A 22,806-nucleotide genomic window follows, 5' to 3' on the forward strand; every position below is an offset into this window, starting at 1 on the left:
CTAACATTTCAGAATTTCAACATGTACAAGAGGAGAAATTTGTGGTTCAAATATATGTTGGAAAAGCACTTGTAGGATTTCTTTTTCTTTCTCATATTCTGCATGCTATCACCATGTTGAAAATAAAGTAAAGATGTTGAGAGGAGAAATTAATTATAAATAGTCTTGTGCAAAATAATGTTTGGGGAGGTTGTCCTGGTTCCATAACTTGAATCCACAGTGGAACATAACGACAGCCTTGAATTTACCTCTACAGTTTTATTCATCGATACATTCAGGCGTGTACTGGAAGGAATTTGATTTGGACCTACCCTCTCCAACACATATTTGAACATGTCTATGTATGAATAAAAATAGAATTCCGTATGTCAAAGCATATATTTTTTTCCCCTTTTTTTGTTGTTAACAAAGATTTTGCAGTCTTAAGAAAGACTTTGCAGTCTTAAAAGCGTCATCTGAGCAGTTAGGACTTGCATTAATGACTTACGATTAACCATTGATTTTAAAGGGTTGATATTGAAAACTACACATTTTTTATGATTTCTCTCATACATTTCTAAGTAAAAGCTAAACGTATATTAATATAAGATGTTAGCTTTGAAAGGTGATATCAGAAGCACCAGGAAATATATATATATATATATTGATGGTGGCATGCCAACATCTTCTCTTTGGAGCACTTGAAGGGTTTTGCTATAAGTGCTTTTTGCTGACTATATTAAACACAGTTCGAAGCTACGTGTTTCAAAAGAAAAACACTGAATGCATGGGCTCGTCCGGGATTTGAACCCGGGACCTCTCGCACCCGAAGCGAGAATCATACCCCTAGACCAACGAGCCATTACGCTTCCATGTTGGGCCTTAGGAAAAGATGCTAGACTAACGCAGCAGACAGCGTTTGTGTTCTCAAAATATCCACAAAGTTTTTGTTTTGAAGTGGGGATTTTAAAATTCCTCAATATGATCTTTTTTTCCCAATATCATTTACATGTTTGATATTACATTTCTAATTTGAAGGAGGGATTTGAGCAGGTCGGGCAGCACTAGAGCAGGACTGATTTATCATAACATGTGGATTTGAAGAGTTAGGGGAAAAAAGGAGTACATTCACAATCACCTTTTTTTGAATGTAACACTAACATTTCAAAATTTCAACATGTACAAGAGGAGAAATTTGTGGTTAAAATATATGTTGGAAAAGCACTTGTAGGATTTTTTTTTTTTTTCTCATATTCTGCATGCTATCACCATGTTGAAAATAAAGTAAAGATGTTAAGAGGAGAAATTAATTATAAATAGTCTTGTGCAAAATAATGTTTGGGGAGGTTGGCCTGGTTCCATAACTTGAATCCACAGCCGAACGTAACGACAGCCTTGAATTTACCTCTACAGTTTTATTCATCGATACATTCAGGCGTGTACTGGAAGGAATTTGATTTGGACCTACCCTCTCCAACACATATTTGAACATGTCTAAGTATGAATAAAAATAGAATTCCATATGTCAAAACATACATTTTTTTCCCCTTTGTTTGTTGTTAACAAAGATTTTGCAGTCTTAAGAAAGACTTTGCAGTCTTAAAAGCGTCATCTGAGCAGTTAGGACTTGCATTAATGACTTACGATAAACCATTGATTTTAAAGGGTTGATATTGAAAACGACACATTTTTTATGATTTCTCTCATACATTTCTAAGTAAAAGCTAAACGTGTATTAATATAAGATGTTAGCTTTGAAAGGTGATATCAGAAGCACCAGGAAATATATATATATATATATATATTGATGGTGGCATGCCAACATCTTCTCTTTGGAGCACTTGAAGGGTTTTGCTATAAGTGCTTTTTGCTGACTATATTAAACACAGTTCGAAGCTACGTGTTTCAAAAGAAAAACACTGAATGCATGGGCTAGTCCGGGATTTGAACCCGGGACCACTCGCACCCGAAGCGAGAATCATACCCCTAGACCAATGACCCATTACGCTTCCATGTTGGGCCTTAGGAAAAAATGCTAGACTAACGCAGCAGACAGCGTTTGTGTTCTCAAAATATCCACAAAGTTTTTGTTTTGAAGTGGGGATCTAAAAATTCCTCAATATGATCTTTTTTTCCCAATATAATTTACATGTTTGATATTACATTTCTAATTTGAAGGAGGGATTTAAGTAGGTCGGGCAACACTAGAGCAGGACTGATTAATCATAACATGTGGATTTGAAGAGTTAGGGGAAAAAAGGAGTACATTCACAAATCACCTTTTTTTGAATGTAACACTAACATTTCAAAATTTCAACATGTACAAGAGGAGAAATTTGTGGTTCAAATATATGTTGGAAAAGCACTTGTAGGATTTATTTTTCTTTCTCATATTCTGCATGCTATCACCATGTTGAAAATAAAGTAAAGATGTTAAGAGGAGAAATTAATTATAAATAGTCTTGTGCAAAATAATGTTTGGGGAGGTTGGCCTGGTTCCATAACTTGAATCCACAGCCGAACGTAACGACAGCCTTGAATTTACCTCTACAGTTTTATTCATCGATACATTCAGGCGTGTACTGGAAGGAATTTGATTTGGACCTACCCTCTCCAACACATATTTGAACATGTCTATGTATGAATAAAAATAGAATTCCGTATGTCAAAGCATATATTTTTTTCCCCTTTTTTTGTTGTTAACAAAGATTTTGCAGTCTTAAGAAAGACTTTGCAGTCTTAAAAGCGTCATCAAAGCAGTTAGGACTTGCATTAATGACTTACGATTAACCATTGATTTTAAAGGGTTGATATTGAAAACGACACATTTTTTATGATTTCTCTCATACATTTCTAAGTAAAAGCTAAACGTGTATTAATATAAGATGTTAGCTTTGAAAGGTGATATCAGAAGCACCAGGAAATATATATATATATATATTGATGGTGGCATGCCAACATCTTCTCTTTGGAGCACTTGAAGGGTTTTGCTATAAGTGCTTTTTGCTGACTATATTAAACACAGTTCGAAGCTACGTGTTTCAAAAGAAAAACACTGAATTCATGGGCTAGTCCGGGATTTGAACCCGGGACCACTCGCACCCGAAGCGAGAATCATACCCCTAGACCAATGACCCATTACGCTTCCATGTTGGGCCTTAGGAAAAAATGCTAGACTAACGCAGCAGACAGCGTTTGTGTTCTCAAAATATCCACAAAGTTTTTGTTTTGAAGTGGGGATCTAAAAATTCCTCAATATGATCTTTTTTTCCCAATATAATTTACATGTTTGATATTACATTTCTAATTTGAAGGAGGGATTTAAGTAGGTCGGGCAGCACTAGAGCAGGACTGGTTAATCATAACATGTGGATTTGAAGAGTTAGGGGAAAAAAGGAGTACATTCACAAATCACCTTTTTTTGAATGTAACACTAACATTTCAAAATTTCAACATGTACAAGAGGAGAAATTTGTGGTTCAAATATATGTTGGAAAAGCACTTGTAGGATTTATTTTTCTTTCTCATATTCTGCATGCTATCACCATGTTGAAAATAAAGTAAAGATGTTAAGAGGAGAAATTAATTATAAATAGTCTTGTGCAAAATAATGTTTGGGGAGGTTGGCCTGGTTCCATAACTTGAATCCACAGCCGAACGTAACGACAGCCTTGAATTTACCTCTACAGTTTTATTCATCGATACATTCAGGCGTGTACTGGAAGGAATTTGATTTGGACCTACCCTCTCCAACACATATTTGAACATGTCTATGTATGAATAAAAATAGAATTCCGTATGTCAAAGCATATATTTTTTTCCCCTTTTTTTGTTGTTAACAAAGATTTTGCAGTCTTAAGAAAGACTTTGCAGTCTTAAAAGCGTCATCAAAGCAGTTAGGACTTGCATTAATGACTTATGATTAACCATTGATTTTAAAGGGTTGTGTCAGACCTTCCGGCATCCGTACTCCGGGGACTTCCGGGTAGACGGAGCGCGGCCACTCCCCCTCCTCTGACGCGGTTACTCCCAGGATACAAAGGGAGACCGCGGCAACACCTCAGTGCTGGATCAATTTGAAAGCCTCCCGCGAAAACTTCAAGCTAAGTGTATCTGTGTTTATCTCTACTGTGTATCGGACCCGGACTGTTATCGTTTACCTGCCTTCTCCTCTCCTCGACCACGGACTTGCCTTTGGATACTCTTTTGTCTGCAGCAACCTTAATCCTCTCTGAGAAACATCTCACATCAAACCGGATTACCACCCCTACAAAGCTAAGTAGAACTCTTCTGCCTAAACAGGAGTATTGATATCCTGCATCTCTGCTTACCTTCTTTTGCTTCAACCTAACTAATTGTTCTGCTGCCATTTAACAATTCTACATTGGAATCTCATCTCTGTTCAGACTAATAATTGCCTCAACCTAATCTTCTCTGCAAATCCTGCTGCTGCTTAATTTTCTGACAAGGAATTAAAGAGACAGCTCAACTTGAATTTTACTTTATTTCAATTATAACAATTTAATAAACAAATTCAGTTATCTACAGTTGTGATCCATATTGTCAATAAGTGACCATTACAGATTGATCCAGCCTTCTTAATGGATCCAGTAGATCTCACTTCTGAAATCACAAGATTGAACCAAAGAGTGGATACGCTTACTCAAGGCATGCAAGACCTACAGGTCACCAATGAACGAATCCTTACTTATGTAAGGGACTTACAAACACACACTCCTCATACCGTTACACACTCGGCTAGTGATCCTGCTGTTTCCAACCCCGAAAAGTTTTCTGGAGACAGGTCCCAATACCGGGAATTTATCAATTCTTGCAAATTGTTGATTGCATTGAAACCTAGATCATATCCCACCGAAAGATCTAAGGTTTGTTCTGTTATTTCATTTTTAAGAGGCGGTAAGCATGGTTCTACTACGAATGTAATGAGTGTACTTCCTCCTAAAACTACCTCTCATCTCTCCTCTGTTTCTCTCATATTACAGTGGGACAAAGAAAGGATTACCACTGATGCCATTATCGATTCCGGTGCTAATGGGGTTTTCCTGGACTCATCCTTCGTTACAAAAAATAAAATTCCTTGTGTTCAAAAACGTAATTCCGTCTCTGTCAGAGTTATTGATGGCTCCTTAATATCCTCTGGGCCCATTCGTTCTGAAACTATCCCTTTAAGAACTACTACCAATCATATCCATTCTGAATTTCTTGTTTTTGATGTTATAAATTCTCCTCTTTATCCAATTATCTTAGGAATCGACTGGTTGCGGACTCACAACCCATATATTACATGGGCTCCTTTCTCTCTCACCTTTAACTCTGCATATTGTAAGGGAACATGTCTACAACACATCCCCATTCTACAAGTTACTGAGGAAACCCCCATACCTTCCATCTATTCTGAGTTCGCCGATGTATTCAGTAAAAAGGAAGCGGAGACACTTCCTCCTCATCGACCTTATGATTGTCCGATTGACCTTGTTCCTGGTGCTCCTATCCCTTTTGGACACATTTACCCTCTCTCTGAATCAGAGTTAAAAACCCTCAAAGAATACCTGGATGAGAACCTCCGTAAAGGGTTCATTAGACCTTCCTGTTCACCAGCCGCTTCCAGCATGTTTTTCGTAAGGAACAAGGATCAGACTATACGCCCAATCATCGACTACAGGTCATTAAATAAAATAACTATCAAGAATCGTTACCCTCTTCCCCTGATCAATGAGTTGATCGAAAGATTAAGAACAGCTACCATCTACACTAAACTTGACCTTCGTGGGGCATATAACCTCGTTAGAATCAAGGCCAATGATGAATGGAAAACGGCGTTCAGGACCCGATATGGCCTGTACGAATATCTTGTCATGCCCTTCGGGCTCTGTAACGCCCCTGCAACATTTCAGCATTTCATAAACGATATCTTCAGAGATCTCCTAGATGTTTGTGTCATCATCTACTTAGATGATATTCTCATCTACTCCAACAACCTTGAGGAACACAGAAAACATGTGAGATGGGTATTATCCAGATTAAGAACACACAAATTATATGCAAAACCAGAAAAATGTATTTTTGAAGTCAATGAAATCACTTTTTTGGGATACGTTATCTCCCCTCATTCCATAAGTATGGATACCTCAAAAATAGATTGTATTGTCAATTGGTCTACTCCTGCTAATATTAAGGACTTACAACGTTTTTTGGGATTTGCCAACTTCTACAGGAAGTTCATTAAAAATTACTCCAATGTAGCTCATCCTCTTAACCTGCTCAATAGCAGTAAACGTTCCTTTGCTTGGAACGAAGAGGCTCAAGCAGCCTTTGATGAATTAAAACGGAGATTTACAAGTGCTCCCATTCTCCAACTCCCTAATCCTGATTTTCTCTACGTCATGGAAACAGATGCTTCTGACGCCGCTATCGGGGCTGTCCTTTCTCAGCAACGATCGCCTCAAGATCCTCTCCATCCAGTGGCTTTTTTCTCACGATCTATGTCTCCTGCTGAACGAAATTATCCTATAGGAGAAAAAGAATTGTTAAGTATTAAAGCAGCATTCGAAAACTGGCGACACATACTTGAAGACTCACGCACTCCTGTAATTGTTTACACTGACCACAGGAACCTTGAATATCTTCATTCGAACAAAACTCTCTCTGCCAGACAAGTAAGATGGAATCTTTTCTTTGCCCGATTCAATTTTCAAATTATTTACAGACCTGGATCCAGAAACAAAAAAGCAGATGCTCTGTCCAGAATTCAACAAGATCTTCCTGTGACTGGAACTCCCCCACCTAAAATCATAGGTATCATTTCGTCATTAATAGATGATATTAAACATCTTAAAGAAGAAGATCTTGAGCTTCCCAAACAAAAGAAACTATCAAAAAAGGACGGTCTCTACTACTTCAAAAACAGGTTATACATTCCTCCCTTGTTTAGGAATAAAATTCTCACCTTAATACATGATTCCCCTCTGGCTGGTCATCCTGGTACAAGGAAAACACTGGAGCTGTCTAAAAGATATTACTGGTGGCCTCGCCAGGACAGAACCATAGAATCTTATGTCAAAACCTGTCCAACCTGTCTGAGATCAAAATCTGACCATCATCCACCATTCGGTCAACTATTAAGCCTACCGATCCCAGAAAGACCTTGGCAGTCCATTTCAATGGATTTCTTGGTGGAACTCCCTCCTTCGCAACATCATAACACCATTCTAGTAGTGGTAGACCGTTTCACCAAAATGTCTCATTTTATTCCTTTAAGGAAATTACCCTCTTCATCGGAGCTTGCAAAAATATTCATCGACAACATAGTGAAACTCCATGGACTTCCTGAGGAAATCATTTCAGACAGGGGAACACAGTTCACCTCCAAGTTCTGGAATGAGATGTGTTCCTCTCTCAGTATTCAACGTAAATTGTCTTCAGCCTATCATCCCCAAACCAACGGACAAACAGAGAGAGTTAACCAGTGTGTTGAACAATACTTGAGGTGTTATTGCTCTCACTTACAAGATGATTGGATCACATGGTTACCAATGGCAGAATTCTCATATAACAACTCTGTACATGCTAGCAGTAAAATGACTCCATTCTTTTCAAATTACGGATTCCATCCCTCTTCGATTCCTGATCAGGGACTCCCTTCTTCTAATCCATACGTCTCCAACCACAACGCTTTCATGTCTGCCCTCTTCCTCAAGTTGCGTGATAACCTCAAAAATGCATCCTCTGCTCAGAAAAAGTTTTTCGATACTGGCAGACGACCTTCCCCTGCTTACAACGTTGGTGATCTCGTATGGCTCTCTTCAAAGAACATTGTCACAAACCGTCCCTCAAAGAAACTGAGTTCTCTCTTCCTTGGCCCTTTTCGTATATTGTCTCTTATCAACGAAAACGTGGTCAGATTGAAACTTCCACCTACCATGAAACTTCATCCTGTCTTCCATGTGTCTCTGCTTAAACCACACCGCTCCGACCCTTTTCTAAGGGATGCTCTTACCACTCCTGATCCCCTTCTGGTACAAGGTGAGGAAGAATACGAGGTCCAGAGGATCCTGGATTCGCGAATCCATCGTGGTTCCTTACAGTATCTTATCCGGTGGAAAGGCTACGGAGTTGACGAGGATTCCTGGGTGTCGTCCTCCGCGGTGCATGCTCGTCGACTCATCAACGCGTTCCATGCTCGCTACCCTTCCAGACCTCGTTGACAGCATCCGGTGGCTGCTTCTTATGGGGGGGGTTCTGTCAGACCTTCCGGCATCCGTACTCCGGGGACTTCCGGGTAGACGGAGCGCGGCCACTCCCCCTCCTCTGACGCGGTTACTCCCAGGATACAAAGGGAGACCGCGGCAACACCTCAGTGCTGGATCAATTTGAAAGCCTCCCGCGAAAACTTCAAGCTAAGTGTATCTGTGTTTATCTCTACTGTGTATCGGACCCGGACTGTTATCGTTTACCTGCCTTCTCCTCTCCTCGACCACGGACTTGCCTTTGGATACTCTTTTGATTGCAGCAACCTTAATCCTCTCTGAGAAACATCTCACATCAAACCGGATTACCACCCCTACAAAGCTAAGTAGAACTCTTCTGCCTAAACAGGAGTATTGATATCCTGCATCTCTGCTTACCTTCTTTTGCTTCAACCTAACTAATTGTTCTGCTGCCATTTAACAATTCTACATTGGAATCTCATCTCTGTTCAGACTAATAATTGCCTCAACCTAATCTTCTCTGCAAATCCTGCTGCTGCTTAATTTTCTGACAAGGAATTAAAGAGACAGCTCAACTTGAATTTTACTTTATTTCAATTATAACAATTTAATAAACAAATTCAGTTATCTACAGTTGTGATCCATATTGTCAATAAGTGACCATTACAGGTTGATATTGAAAACGACACATTTTTTATGATTTCTCTCATACATTTCTAAGTAAAAGCTAAACGTGTATTAATATAAGATGTTAGCTTTGAAAGGTGATATCAGAAGCACCAGGAAATATATATATATATATATATATTGATGGTGGCATGCCAACATCTTCTCTTTGGAGCACTTGAAGGGTTTTGCTATAAGTGCTTTTTGCTGACTATATTAAACACAGTTCGAAGCTACGTGTTTCAAAAGAAAAACACTGAATGCATGGGCTCGTCCGGGATTTGAACCCGGGACCTCTCGCACCCGAAGCAAGAATCATACCCCTAGACCAACGAGCCATTACGCTTCCATGTTGGGCCTTAGGAAAAAATGCTAGACTAACGCAGCAGACTGCGTTTGTGTTCTCAAAATATCCACAAAGTTTTTGTTTTGAAGTGGGGATTTTAAAATTCCTCAATATGATCTTTTTTTCCCAATATCATTTACATGTTTGATATTACATTTCTAATTTGAAGGAGGGATTTGAGCAGGTCGGGCAGCACTAGAGCAGGACTGATTTATCATAACATGTGGATTTGAAGAGTTAGGGGAAAAAAGGAGTACATTCACAATCACCTTTTTTTGAATGTAACACTAACATTTCAAAATTTCAACATGTACAAGAGGAGAAATTTGTGGTTAAAATATATGTTGGAAAAGCACTTGTAGGATTTATTTTTCTTTCTCATATTCTGCATGCTATCACCATGTTGAAAATAAAGTAAAGATGTTAAGAGGAGAAATTAATTATAAATAGTCTTGTGCAAAATAATGTTTGGGGAGGTTGGCCTGGTTCCATAACTTGAATCCACAGCCGAACGTAACGACAGCCTTGAATTTACCTCTACAGTTTTATTCATCGATACATTCAGGCGTGTACTGGAAGGAATTTGATTTGGACCTACCCTCTCCAACACATATTTGAACATGTCTAAGTATGAATAAAAATAGAATTCCATATGTCAAAACATAATTTTTTTTCCCCTTTGTTTGTTGTTAACAAAGATTTTGCAGTCTTAAGAAAGACTTTGCAGTCTTAAAAGCGTCATCTGAGCAGTTAGGACTTGCATTAATGACTTACGATAAACCATTGATTTTAAAGGGTTGATATTGAAAACGACACATTTTTTATGATTTCTCTCATACATTTCTAAGTAAAAGCTAAACGTGTATTAATATAAGATGTTAGCTTTGAAAGGTGATATCAGAAGCACCAGGAACTATATATATATATATTGATGGCGGCATGCAAACATCTTCTCTTTGGAGCACTTGAAGGGTTTTGCTATAAGTGCTTTTTGCTGACTATATTAAACACAGTTCGAAGCTACGTGTTTCAAAAGAAAACCACTGAATGAATGGGCTCGTCCGGGATTTGAACCCGGGACCTCTCGCACCCAAAGCGAGAATCATACCCCTAGACCAACGAGCCATTACGCTTCCATGTTGGGTCTTAGGAAAAAATGCTAGACTAACGCAGCAGACAGCGTACGTGTTCTCAAAATATCCACAAAGTTTTTGTTTTGAAGTGGGGATTTTTAAATTCCTCAATAGGATCTTTTTTCCCAATATCATTTACATGTTTGATATTACATTTCTAATTTGAAGGAGGGATTTGAGCAGGTCGGGCAGCACTAGAGCAGGACTGATTTATCATAACATGTGGATTTGAAGAGTTAGGGGAAAAAAGGAGTACATTCACAATCACCTTTTTTTGAATGTAACACTAACATTTCAAAATTTCAACATGTACAAGAGGAGAAATTTGTGGTTCAAATATATGTTGGAAAAGCACTTGTAGGATTTCTTTTTCTTTCTCATATTCTGCATGCTATCACCATGTTGAAAATAAAGTAAAGATGTTGAGAGGAGAAATTAATTATAAATAGTCTTGTGCAAAATAATGTTTGGGGAGGTTGGCCTGGTTCCATAACTTGAATCCACAGCCGAACGTAACGACAGCCTTGAATTTACCTCTACAGTTTTATTCATCGATACATTCAGGCGTGTACTGGAAGGAATTTGATTCAAACCTACCCTCTCCATCACATATTTGCACAAGTCTAAGTATGAATAAAAATAGAATTCCGTATGTCAAAACATATATTTTTTCCCCTTTGTTTGTTGTTAACAAAGATTTTGCAGTCTTAAGAAAGACTTTGCAGTCTTAAAAGCGTCATCTGAGCAGTTAGGACTTGCATTAATGACTTACGATAAACCATTGATTTTAAAGGGTTGATATTGAAAACGACACATTTTTTATGATTTCTCTCATACATTTCTAAGTAAAAGCTAAACGTGTATTAATAAAAGATGTTAGCTTTGAAAGATGATATCAGAAGCACCAGGAAATATATATATATTGATGGTGGTGTGCCAACATCTTCTCTTTGGAGCACTTGAAGGGTTTTGCTATAAGTGCTTTTTGCTGACTATATTAAACACAGTTCGAAGCTACGTGTTTCAAAAAAAAAAACACTGAATGCATGGGCTCGTCCGGGATTTGAACCCGGGACCTCTCGCACCCGAAGCGAGAATCATACCCCTAGACCAACGAGCCATTACGCTTCCATGTTGGGCCTTAGGAAAAAATGCTAGACTAACGCAGCAGACAGCGTTTGTGTTCTCAAAATATCCACAAAGTTTTTGTATTGAAGTGGGGATTTTAAAATTCCTCAATATGATCTTTTTTTCCCAATATCATTTACATGTTTGATATTACATTTCTAATTTGAAGGAGGGATTTGAGCAGGTCGGGCAGCACTAGAGCAGGACTGATTTATCATAACATGTGGATTTGAAGAGTTAGGGGAAAAAAGGAGTACATTCACAATCACCTTTTTTTGAATGTAACACTAACATTTCAAAATTTCAACATGTACAAGAGGAGAAATTTGTGGTTCAAATATATGTTGGAAAAGCACTTGTAGGATTTATTTTTCTTTCTCATATTCTGCATGCTATCACCATGTTGAAAATAAAGTAAAGATGTTAAGAGGAGGAATTAATTATAAATAGTCTTGTGCAAAATAATGTTTGGGGAGGTTGGCCTGGTTCCATAACTTGAATCCACAGCCGAACGTAACGACAGCCTTGAATTTACCTCTACAGTTTTATTCATCGATATATTCAGGCGTGTACTGGAAGGAATTTGATTTGGACCTACCCTCTCCAACACGTATTTGAACATGTCTATGTATGAATAAAAATAGAATTCCGTATGTCAAAACATATATTTTTTTCCCCTTTGTTTGTTGTTAACAAAGATTTTGCAGTCTTAAGAAAGACTTTGCAGTCTTAAAAGCGTCATCTGAGCAGTTAGGACTTGCATTAATGACTTACGATAAACCATTGATTTTAAAGGGTTGATATTGAAAACGACACATTTTTTATGATTTCTCTCATACATTTCTAAGTAAAAGCTAAACGTGTATTAATATAAGATGTTAGCTTTGAAAGGTGATATCAGAAGCACCAGGAAATATATATATTGATGGTGGCATGCCAACATCTTCTCTTTGGAGCACTTGAAGGGTTTTGCTATAAGTGATTTTTGCTGACTATATTAAACACAGTTCGAAGCTACGTGTTTCAAAAGCAAAACACTGAATGCATGGGCTTGTCCGGGATTTAAACCCGGGACCCCTCGCACCCGAAGCGAGAATCATACCCCTAGACCAACGAGCCATTACGCTTCCATGTTGGGCCTTAGGAAAAAATTGCCAGACTAACGCGCCAGACAGCGTTTGTGTTCTCAAAATAGAAACAAAGTTTTCGTTTTGAAGTGAGGATTTTAAAATTCCTCAATAGGATCTGTTTTTCCAATATCATTTTCATTGTATGGGTGAATTAACAGTTGAGGTTTATGTACGATGGTGATAAATCATATTGACTGTTGTCAAAGTTGAGTCTGCTTCTGGTCAAATTGCTGGGGAAGACTTAAAATGTCCATTCATTTCTTAATTGTTTATGAGGGCTTTGTTGGTTTAGGAGAAATTTGTGGTTCTAATATATGTTGGAAAAGCACATGAAGGATTTAACTTTCTTTCTCATATTCTGCATGCTATCACCATGTTGAAAATAAAGTAAAGATGGGCAGAGGAGAAATTAATTATAAATAGTCTTGTGCACTATAATGTTTGGGGAGGTTGGCCTGGTTCCATAACTTGAATCCACAGTCGAACGTAACGACTGCCTTGAATTTACCTTTACAGTTTTATTCATCGATACATTCAGGCGTGTACTGGAAGGAATTTGATTCAAACCTACCCTCTCCATCACATATTTGCACAAGTCTAAGTATGAATAAAAATAGAATTCCGTATGTCAAAACATGTATTTTTTCCCCTTTGTTTGTTGTTAACAAAGATTTTGCAGTCTTAAGAAAGACTTTGCAGTCTTAAAAGCGTCATCTGAGCAGTTAGGACTTGCATTAATGACTTACGATAAACCATTGATTTTAAATGGTTGATAATGAAAACGACACATTTTTTATGATTTCTCTCATACATTTCTAAGTAAAAGCTAAACGAGTATTAATATAAGATGTTAGCTTTGAAAGGTGATATCAGAAGCACCAGGAAAAATATATATTGATGGTGGCATGCCAACATCTTCTCTTTGGAGCACTTGAAGGGTTTTGCTATAAGTGATTTTTGCTGACTATATTAAACACAGTTCGAAGCTACGTGTTTCAAAAGAAAAAACACCAAATGCTTTGGCTTGTCCGGGATTTGAACCCGGGACCTCTCGCACCCTAAGCGAGAATCATACCCCTAGACCAACGAGCCATTACACTAGTTGGGTTTTAGGAAAAAAATTGCCAGACTAACGCGCCAGACAGCGTTTGTGTTCTCAAAATAGAAACAAAGTTTTCGTTTTGAAGTGAGGATTTTAAAATTCCTCAATAGGATCTGTTTTTCCAATATCATTTTCATTGTATGGGTGAATTAACAGTTGAGGTTTATGTACGATGGTGATAAATCATATTGACTGTTGTCAAAGTTGAGTCTGCTTCTGGTCAAATTGCTGGGGAAGACTTAAAATGTCCATTCATTTCTTAATTGTTTATGAGGGCTTTGTTGGTTTAGGAGAAATTTGTGGTTCTAATATATGTTGGAAAAGCACATGAAGGATTTAACTTTCTTTCTCATATTCTGCATGCTATCACCATGTTGAAAATAAAGTAAAGATGTGCAGAGGAGAAATTAATTATAAATAGTCTTGTGCACTATAATGTTTGGGGAGGTTGGCCTGGTTCCATAACTTGAATCCACAGTCGAACGTAACGACTGCCTTGAATTTACCTTTACAGTTTTATTCATCGATACATTCAGGCGTGTACTGGAAGGAATTTGATTCAAACCTACCCTCTCCATCACATATTTGCACAAGTCTAAGTATGAATAAAAATAGAATTCCGTATGTCAAAACATGTATTTTTTCCCCTTTGTTTGTTGTTAACAAAGATTTTGCAGTCTTAAGAAAGACTTTGCAGTCTTAAAAGCGTCATCTGAGCAGTTAGGACTTGCATTAATGACTTACGATAAACCATTGATTTTAAATGGTTGATAATGAAAATGACACATTTTTTATGATTTCTCTCATACATTTCTAAGTAAAAGCTAAACGAGTATTAATATAAGATGTTAGCTTTGAAAGGTGATATCAGAAGCACCAGGAAATATATATATATTGATGGTGGCATGCCAACATCTTCTCTTTGGAGCACTTGAAGGGTTTTGCTATAAGTGATTTTTGCTGACTATATTAAACACAGTTCGAAGCTACGTGTTTCAAAAGAAAAAACACCAAATGCTTGGGCTCGTCCGGGATTTGAACCCGGGACCTCTCGCACCCTAAGCGAGAATCATACCCCTAGACCAACGAGCCATTACATTAGTTGGGGTTTAGGAACAAAATTGCCAGACTAACGCGCCAGACAGCGTTTGTGTTCTCAAAATAGAAACAAAGTTTTCGTTTTGAAGTGAGGATTTTAAAATTCCTCAATAGGATCTGTTTTTCCAATATCATTTTCATTGTATGGGTGAATTAACAGTTGAGGTTTATGTACGATGGTGATAAATCATATTGACTGTTGTCAAAGTTGAGTCTGCTTCTGGTCAAATTGCTGGGGAAGACTTAAAATGTCCATTCATTTCTTAATTGTTTATGAGGGCTTTGTTGGTTTAGGAGAAATTTGTGGTTCTAATATATGTTGGAAAAGCACATGAAGGATTTAACTTTCTTTCTTATATTCTGCATGCTATCACCATGTTGAAAATAAAGTAAAGATGTGCAGAGGAGAAATTAATTATAAATAGTCTTGTGCAAAATAATGTTTGGGGAGGTTGGCCTGGTTCCATAACTTGAATCCACAGTCGAACGTAACGACTGCCTTGAATTTACCTTTACAGTTTTATTCATCGATACATTCAGGCGTGTACTGGAAGGAATTTGATTCAAACCTACCCTCTCCATCACATATTTGCACAAGTCTAAGTATGAATAAAAATAGAATTCCGTATGTCAAAACATGTATTTTTTCCCCTTTGTTTGTTGTTAACAAAGATTTTGCAGTCTTAAGAAAGACTTTGCAGTCTTAAAAGCGTCATCTGAGCAGTTAGGACTTGCATTAATGACTTACGATAAACCATTGATTTTAAATGGTTGATAATGAAAACGACACATTTTTTATGATTTTTCTCATACATTTCTAAGTAAAAGCTAAACGAGTATTAACCCCTTAACACCGCAGCCAAATGTACAAGTTGTGAACGAAACAAAACGTAAACAAAACCTGGCATTTGCGCTATATGTCTGTCCAACCGTAATTCACCTCTTTCATATTAAATGCACCCCCCCTTATTATATATCATTTTATTCAGGGGAAACAGGGCTTTCATTTAATATCAAATATTTAGCTATGAAACATAATTTAATATGAAAAAAATGGGAGAAAATAAGATTTTTTTTGATTTTTTTCGTTCTACATGACATTTTAACTGTTAATGTCATAATACTGTTTGCTTTTACTGCAATAAAATACACATATTTGTATTCAGCAAAGTCTCACGTGTAAAACAGTACCCCCTATGTACAGGTTTTATGGTGTTTTGGGAAGTTACAGGGTCAAATATAGCGTGTTACATTTGAAATTGAAATTCGCCAGATTGGTTACGTTGCCTTTGAGACTGTATAGTAGCCCAGGAAATAAATTTACACCCATAATGGCATACCATTTGCAATAGTAGACGACCCAAGGTATTGCAAATAAGCGATGTCCAGTCTTTTTTAGTAGCCATTTGGTCACAAACACTGGCCAAAGTTAGCGTTCGTATTTGTTTGTGTGTGAAAAATGCAAAAAACGCCAATTTTGGCCAGTGTTTGTGACTAAGTGGCTACTAAAAAAGACTGGACATACCCCATTTGCAATACCTTTGGTTGTCTACTATTGCAAATGGTATGCCATCATAGGGGTAATTTTCATTCTTGGGCTACCATAGGGTCATAAAGGCAACGTAAGCAATCTGGCGAATTTTAATGTGAAAAAAATTAAACACAAGCATTATATTTGACGCTGTAATTTTTGAAAACACCATAAAACCTGTACATGATGGGTACTGTTGTACTCAGGAGACTTCGCTGAACACAAATATTTGTGTTTCAAAACAGTAAAAAGTATTGCAGCAATAATATCGTCCCTGTAAGTGCTGTTTGTGCGTGAAAAATGCAAAAAACGTCACTTTTACTGGCGATATCATGGTTGTAATACATTTTACTGTTTTGAAACACTAATATTTGTGTTCAGCGAAGTCTCCCGAGTAAAACAGTACCCCCCATGTACAGGTTTTGTGGTGTCTTGGAAAGTTATAGGGTTAAATATAGTGCTAGCAAATTAAATTCCCTATACTTTCGGCATGGGTGGTCAGGCAGGTCCCGCTAATTGTAATTAATTAGGATACCTAATTATGTAAAATTATTACATAAATATATGTGTAGAATTAATATATGTATATATATACATATGTGTATATATACGTATATATATATATATTTTTTTTTTTATATTTTTATTTATATATAGGTATATATATAGTGATATATACGTATATAGTTGAAAGAGAGAGGGCGTATACCGCGCTTATAGTATTACAAATAAAATATACAAAGATACATACATATGTTCTTGAGTATTTCAATTAGTCGTGACCTCAAAGGGAAATACAAATAGAAAAACAATAATAGCGCAATACAGCAAATATATTTATAGAGATAAATGATAAGAAACTAAGTACAGTCCACTCACATGAAGTAGAGCTATAACAGAGCTCTACTGTGAAAGCGCTTGGACGGTACAATCCCCGTCTTGGGATTCGTGGTGGTTGCCGCAGTTGTATTCAAAGGTGCCAAATATGGAGTTGGTATAAAAAGAAAAAATAGCAGCAATATGGTGAAGTAAGTCCAAGTGGTAGAGTAAAATAGTAAAAAGTAATGTACTTACACTTTCTAGAGCATGAAACCTGCTCTAGTGTGAACAGCTTGGGTGGTATGATCCCCACCAAGGATATACAGGATACCAGGAAATGAAGATAATAAAAAAGTAACTTAAAAGTATACTTTAATAGAACAGACTAGACAATGAATATAAAATATAGATATAAAATATAATATATAAAATAAAGTCCCACTTAACGCGTTTCGCCTGATAGGCTTCTTCAGAAGTGTGGTGTAGAGTTCAAACAGTCCGTTTATATATCTTCTTTGATGATTAGATGAATTCCTGGTGAGATGACTTCCGGGTTTCGGCTTTGTGATGGTGCGCATGCGTCAGACCGGAAATGGCGCGACATCCGTGTCGCACCGGAAGTGATGCATTGTTGTGATGCAGGCCGGAAATGGCCGCGATTTGTCCATAAGGGAAGGGGGAGGGTGCTGACGTGACACTCGTGGAGCGCACGCACAACCAGGAAGTGGTGTGCGTCGCGTTCCAGACGTCACTCCTAAGTCCAATCTTAAAGGGAGTATCGGTTGTAATGACCGGGTAATGGCGTAGCGGCCATATTGGATAAGGGCAATAGTCCATAAATATATGAAAGACATAAATAATACATGATAAATATCACAAGCAATGATTAAAGGGAAAGTTAATATTCTGTTAGTGTATAATCATAATAAAAAACAGAATAAAAGGGCAGTTTTACTAAATAGCTAAAAACCTTAAGGTGAATAAAGTGACAGTAGCTTTGCAAGCATAATTAGCAGAGTGTAGATATTGCAAATAGGTGCACCTAATTGGTGGAGTATACTTTGAGAGAGGGTGGACAATTAATAATTAAAACACATGGCTTAAAAATTGGAATATGAATAAAAATATAAAATCTATTGGGTACTTTATAAAAATCTAATATGAAAAAGAGGGAAGATAAAAATTGAACCATACGGAATCTATAAAATATAGAGTGACTAACTAAACTTTTAAAAAATATTATAAAAAATTAAAAAGGTCGAAATCCACATTTAACCCCTTGGGGTGTAGGGTATCTAGTTGATATACCCATTGCATTTCTGTTTGTCCAATCTTTCTTATAATATCTCCTCCTCTCCAGTGGTTTTTCACTATTTTAATACCAATAAAAGTAAGGTGCTTAGGATCATTGTTGTGCATGCAGAAGTGTGCTGGTATTGAATGGTTTTGTACACCTTTTTCTATATTTCTGCAATGTTCTGCAATTCTGGTTTTCAGTGGTCTGATCGTTCTGCCCACATATTGAAGGCCACATGAACATTCTAATAGATAAATCACGTTTTTACTGTTGCATGAAATGACATCTTTAATATTATATATTTTATTTGTATTATTTGATTTAAACTCAGTAATGGTTCTTTTAGTAGTTTTTGTTTTCTTACATGCCATGCAGCAATTACATTTATAAAAACCCTTTTTGTCCATAAAATTGTTTATCTTATTGGGACTCTTTTTTGTAAAATTTTTTGTCAAATGCATTTTAAGGTTAGGAGCTCCTCTGAATATTATTTTTGGTTTATCAGGGATTAATTTACCTAGAATTTCGTCTTCCTTCAATAGGTGCCAGTGTTTCATTAAAATTTTCTTTAATTGTCTGTTTTTGTTATTGTAATCTAGTACGATTGGTAGGGTAAAATCACAATTGTTCTGATTGGCTGGAGTTTTAACCTTATGTATAAGTTGGTTCCTATTGGTTGTGGTAATTTGGTTAATAGTTGCATCAATGTGGTTACCATTATAGCCTTTTTGTATAAAACTTTTTTTCAATGTATTTGCTTGCTCTAAAAACACAGAATTATCTGAACAATTTCTTTTTAGGCGCATCATTTGGCTTTTGGGTATGTTGTCCAGCCATATTTTATTGTGACAACTTTCAGTGCTTATATAGTTATTAACATTTACATCTTTAAAATGTGTCTTTGTTTGTATTTGATTGTCTTTAATGTATATATTTAGATCTAAATAGGTCACTGCAGTACTACTAAAATCAGCTGTTAAAACTATTCCTTCTTCATTTATGTTTAAAAAAGAGATAAAATCCTTGGCCGAACTCATAGAGCCTTTCCAGATGAAAAAGAGGTCATCTATATAACGAGAGTAGGATACCAGGCTTTCCACCCAGTCATGCCCCCTCCACACGGCTCGGTCCTCCCACTCCGCCATATAGAGGTTGGCATAACTGGGTGCAAACCTGGTACCCATAGCTGTGCCGGTTTTCTGTAGGAAGAAGCTATCTTTGAACCAGAAATAGTTATATTTTAAAATTAGATCTATGCCTTCAATAATAAAATCAGTGTGTTCTTGAGGCATAGAGTCATCTCGTTCCAAAACAGATCTAATTGCTTGGCATCCCTTATTATGCTGAATGATCGTGTATAGTGACTGGACATCACACGTAATGAGTATATAATCATTGTTCCAGGTAATGGTTTCCAATTTTTTCAAAAGATCTATTGTGTCTTTTAAGTAAGATTTTGTTTTTTTAACGTACGGCTGCAGCATTATGTCAATATACTCAGATAGGTTAGAGAGAAGGGATCCTATTCCTGACACAATAGGGCGTCCAGGTGGGTTATTTAAACATTTATGAATCTTTGGTAAAAAGTATATCACTGGGGTTTTGGGGAATAGTATTTTTATATAGTTATACTCCTTCTCGTTTAAAATTCCAATTTCCTTACCTCTATTTAAATAGTCAAAAAATTTCAATTTGATATCTCCTATTGGATCACTGTCCAATTTAATGTAAGTGTTAGAGTCGTTGAGCTGTCTATAAGCTTCTGTTTCGTATTTATCTTTAGATAAGATGACGAGACCTCCGCCTTTATCAGCTGGCTTGATTACTATTGAGGTATCGTCATATAGTTCTTTTAGTATTTTTATTTCTTTTCTGCTCATATTTGGTCTATCTTTTATTTTTTTAGTGTCTAGGATTTTTAAGTCCTTGACTACTTTCTTTTCGAATATATCTAAAGCACTCGATTTGAAATGTGCCGGGTAGAAGGTGGATTTGTTTTTTAGTTCACTATCTTTATAAACTTTTGGATTTGTATTCGCTGTATTAGCTGATAGATTGGTTTTGCTTTTATCAACGAAAAAGCGTTTTAAGGTCGCATTCCTAACGAATTTATTTACATCAATGTAGGCTAGGAAGGAGTTGTATGACTTTGTGGGGGCAAACTTTAAGCCTCGTTTTAAAATGTTTGTTTCTGTTGTGTTAAGAATTTTATCAGATAGATTAAATATGCCAGTAGGTGTCTTCTGTGTTTTTTGAACTAGAAGCTCTCTAGTCTTCCTTTTTTGGTGTCTTCTACCTGATCTCCTCCCTCTAAGCATCTTTTGCGATTTTTTATAGGTGAGATATTGAGTTGGTGAGTTTGTCTCTCTCTGTTGGAGGGGATCTCTAAAAAAGATGTCTCATCAAATTGGTCACAAAAAGATAAGACATGATATTTATTGTTCTTAGTTAGATCTTGTGGTGATAGTGGTTTGTTTTCGTCTAATCTCTTGTAGGTTTTTTTTGGGATTTCCCAAGAGTACTTTCTATTTCTTAATTTATGTTTGGGGGAGTCTGGCACAAATGTGTATCTGTGAGTTTTAGGTCTGACAACAAGGGGTGATTCTTGAGCAACGTGGTGGGTGTGATATTTGTGTTTGGTACGATCTTCGTTTATTTCTAAATCGTGTGAGTTGGAGGATTTGTAGTGGAAACGAGTGTTCGGATAGTGAGTATTCTGTTGATATCTAGTATTAAATTTATCATATCCTTTGTTGTGTCTCTCATATCTTGTGTTGTGCCTTGGAGATCTATCCGGTGATTTGTGACGATTATTGTGAACATATTTCTTTTCGTGAAATTCTTTACTTTGTAACCTTTTGTGTCTGAATTGATGACCTCCTTGTGTATTTGAGTTGTAGTTAGTTCCCCCATTTTTCCATCGGTTTTGGATATTTGGTTTTTTTATATTGTATGTACGGACTTGTTTTTGGGCATAATCGTATTTGTCTCGGTTATATTTTTGAATTTTTATTTTCTTTGTATCGATTTCAATTTTTTCTACAGTTTTTTTTATTTTTTGGGATGCATTATAGTACTCTTCGGTGTCCCCAAAAGGGATAAGTTGCTCCCGCAATGTATTAATTTTTTTATCTATTGTAGATAGCTTCTCGTTCTTAACTTTAATGAGACTTTTCATTAGTCCGAATGTACAATATTCTAGATGGTTATACCATTCTTCCATAAATTTTTCATTTTCAGTATCTGAGGTGGGCATTTTAAACAACCTGAGACCTCTAGGGGTTATTTTCTCCTCTACATATTTAGTTAAGGTTGCAATCTCCCACCTTAATTTCATTTCTTTTGTTAAAGAGAATTCTAATTCTTTTAGTAGTTCTGGTAGATTGTCGAAGACAATTAAGGGTTCATTGGTATTCATTTCTTCTAATTCATTAAAAACATCATTGATGTTAATGGTATAATTGTCTCGATATTCGAAGAGAGACATACTATAATGATCTATAGGGCTGCCTATATGAGGAATAAGTGGTAGTTACAAAAGAAAAAGGGTAATAGGCGCTCACTATAGAGACCAGGCAGCAGTATACAGGACAAGGATTCCCCAACCTTGTGAGTGAAATAGTTGAAAGAGAGAGGGCGTATACCGCGCTTATAGTATTACAAATAAAATATACAAAGATACATACATATGTTCTTGAGTATTTCAATTAGTCGTGACCTCAAAGGGAAATACAAATAGAAAAACAATAATAGCGCAATACAGCAAATATATTTATAGAGATAAATGATAAGAAACTAAGTACAGTCCACTCACATGAAGTAGAGCTATAACAGAGCTCTACTGTGAAAGCGCTTGGACGGTACAATCCCCGTCTTGGGATTCGTGGTGGTTGCCGCAGTTGTATTCAAAGGTGCCAAATATGGAGTTGGTATAAAAAGAAAAAATAGCAGCAATATGGTGAAGTAAGTCCAAGTGGTAGAGTAAAATAGTAAAAAGTAATGTACTTACACTTTCTAGAGCATGAAACCTGCTCTAGTGTGAACAGCTTGGGTGGTATGATCCCCACCAAGGATATACAGGATACCAGGAAATGAAGATAATAAAAAAGTAACTTAAAAGTATACTTTAATAGAACAGACTAGACAATGAATATAAAATATAGATATAAAATATAATATATAAAATAAAGTCCCACTTAACGCGTTTCGCCTGATAGGCTTCTTCAGAAGTGTGGTGTAGAGTTCAAACAGTCCGTTTATATATCTTCTTTGATGATTAGATGAATTCCTGGTGAGATGACTTCCGGGTTTCGGCTTTGTGATGGTGCGCATGCGTCAGACCGGAAATG

General features: G+C 36.7%; 6 non-coding genes across 6 annotated transcripts; all 6 read right to left on the reverse strand.

Moving 5' to 3' along the window:
* Nucleotides 1-768: 768 nt before the first annotated feature.
* Nucleotides 769-840, reverse strand: TRNAP-CGG (transfer RNA proline (anticodon CGG)). Its single transcript has one exon. It is a non-coding gene; the product is annotated as a tRNA-Pro (tRNA).
* An 8,299-nt stretch (nt 841-9,139) lies between these two features.
* On the reverse strand, nt 9,140-9,211 carry TRNAP-CGG (transfer RNA proline (anticodon CGG)). The gene has a single exon. It is a non-coding gene; the product is annotated as a tRNA-Pro (tRNA).
* Nucleotides 9,212-10,272: 1,061 nt separating this feature from the next.
* Nucleotides 10,273-10,344, reverse strand: TRNAP-UGG (transfer RNA proline (anticodon UGG)). The gene has a single exon. It is a non-coding gene; the product is annotated as a tRNA-Pro (tRNA).
* A 1,056-nt stretch (nt 10,345-11,400) lies between these two features.
* On the reverse strand, nt 11,401-11,472 carry TRNAP-CGG (transfer RNA proline (anticodon CGG)). The gene has a single exon. It is a non-coding gene; the product is annotated as a tRNA-Pro (tRNA).
* A 2,158-nt stretch (nt 11,473-13,630) lies between these two features.
* On the reverse strand, nt 13,631-13,702 carry TRNAP-AGG (transfer RNA proline (anticodon AGG)). The gene has a single exon. It is a non-coding gene; the product is annotated as a tRNA-Pro (tRNA).
* A 1,030-nt stretch (nt 13,703-14,732) lies between these two features.
* On the reverse strand, nt 14,733-14,804 carry TRNAP-AGG (transfer RNA proline (anticodon AGG)). Its single transcript has one exon. It is a non-coding gene; the product is annotated as a tRNA-Pro (tRNA).
* Between the last annotated feature and the right edge of the window lie 8,002 nt (nt 14,805-22,806).

This window comes from Pelobates fuscus, chromosome 6 (assembly GCF_036172605.1).
Source record: "Pelobates fuscus isolate aPelFus1 chromosome 6, aPelFus1.pri, whole genome shotgun sequence".
NCBI lineage: Eukaryota > Metazoa > Chordata > Amphibia > Anura > Pelobatidae > Pelobates > Pelobates fuscus.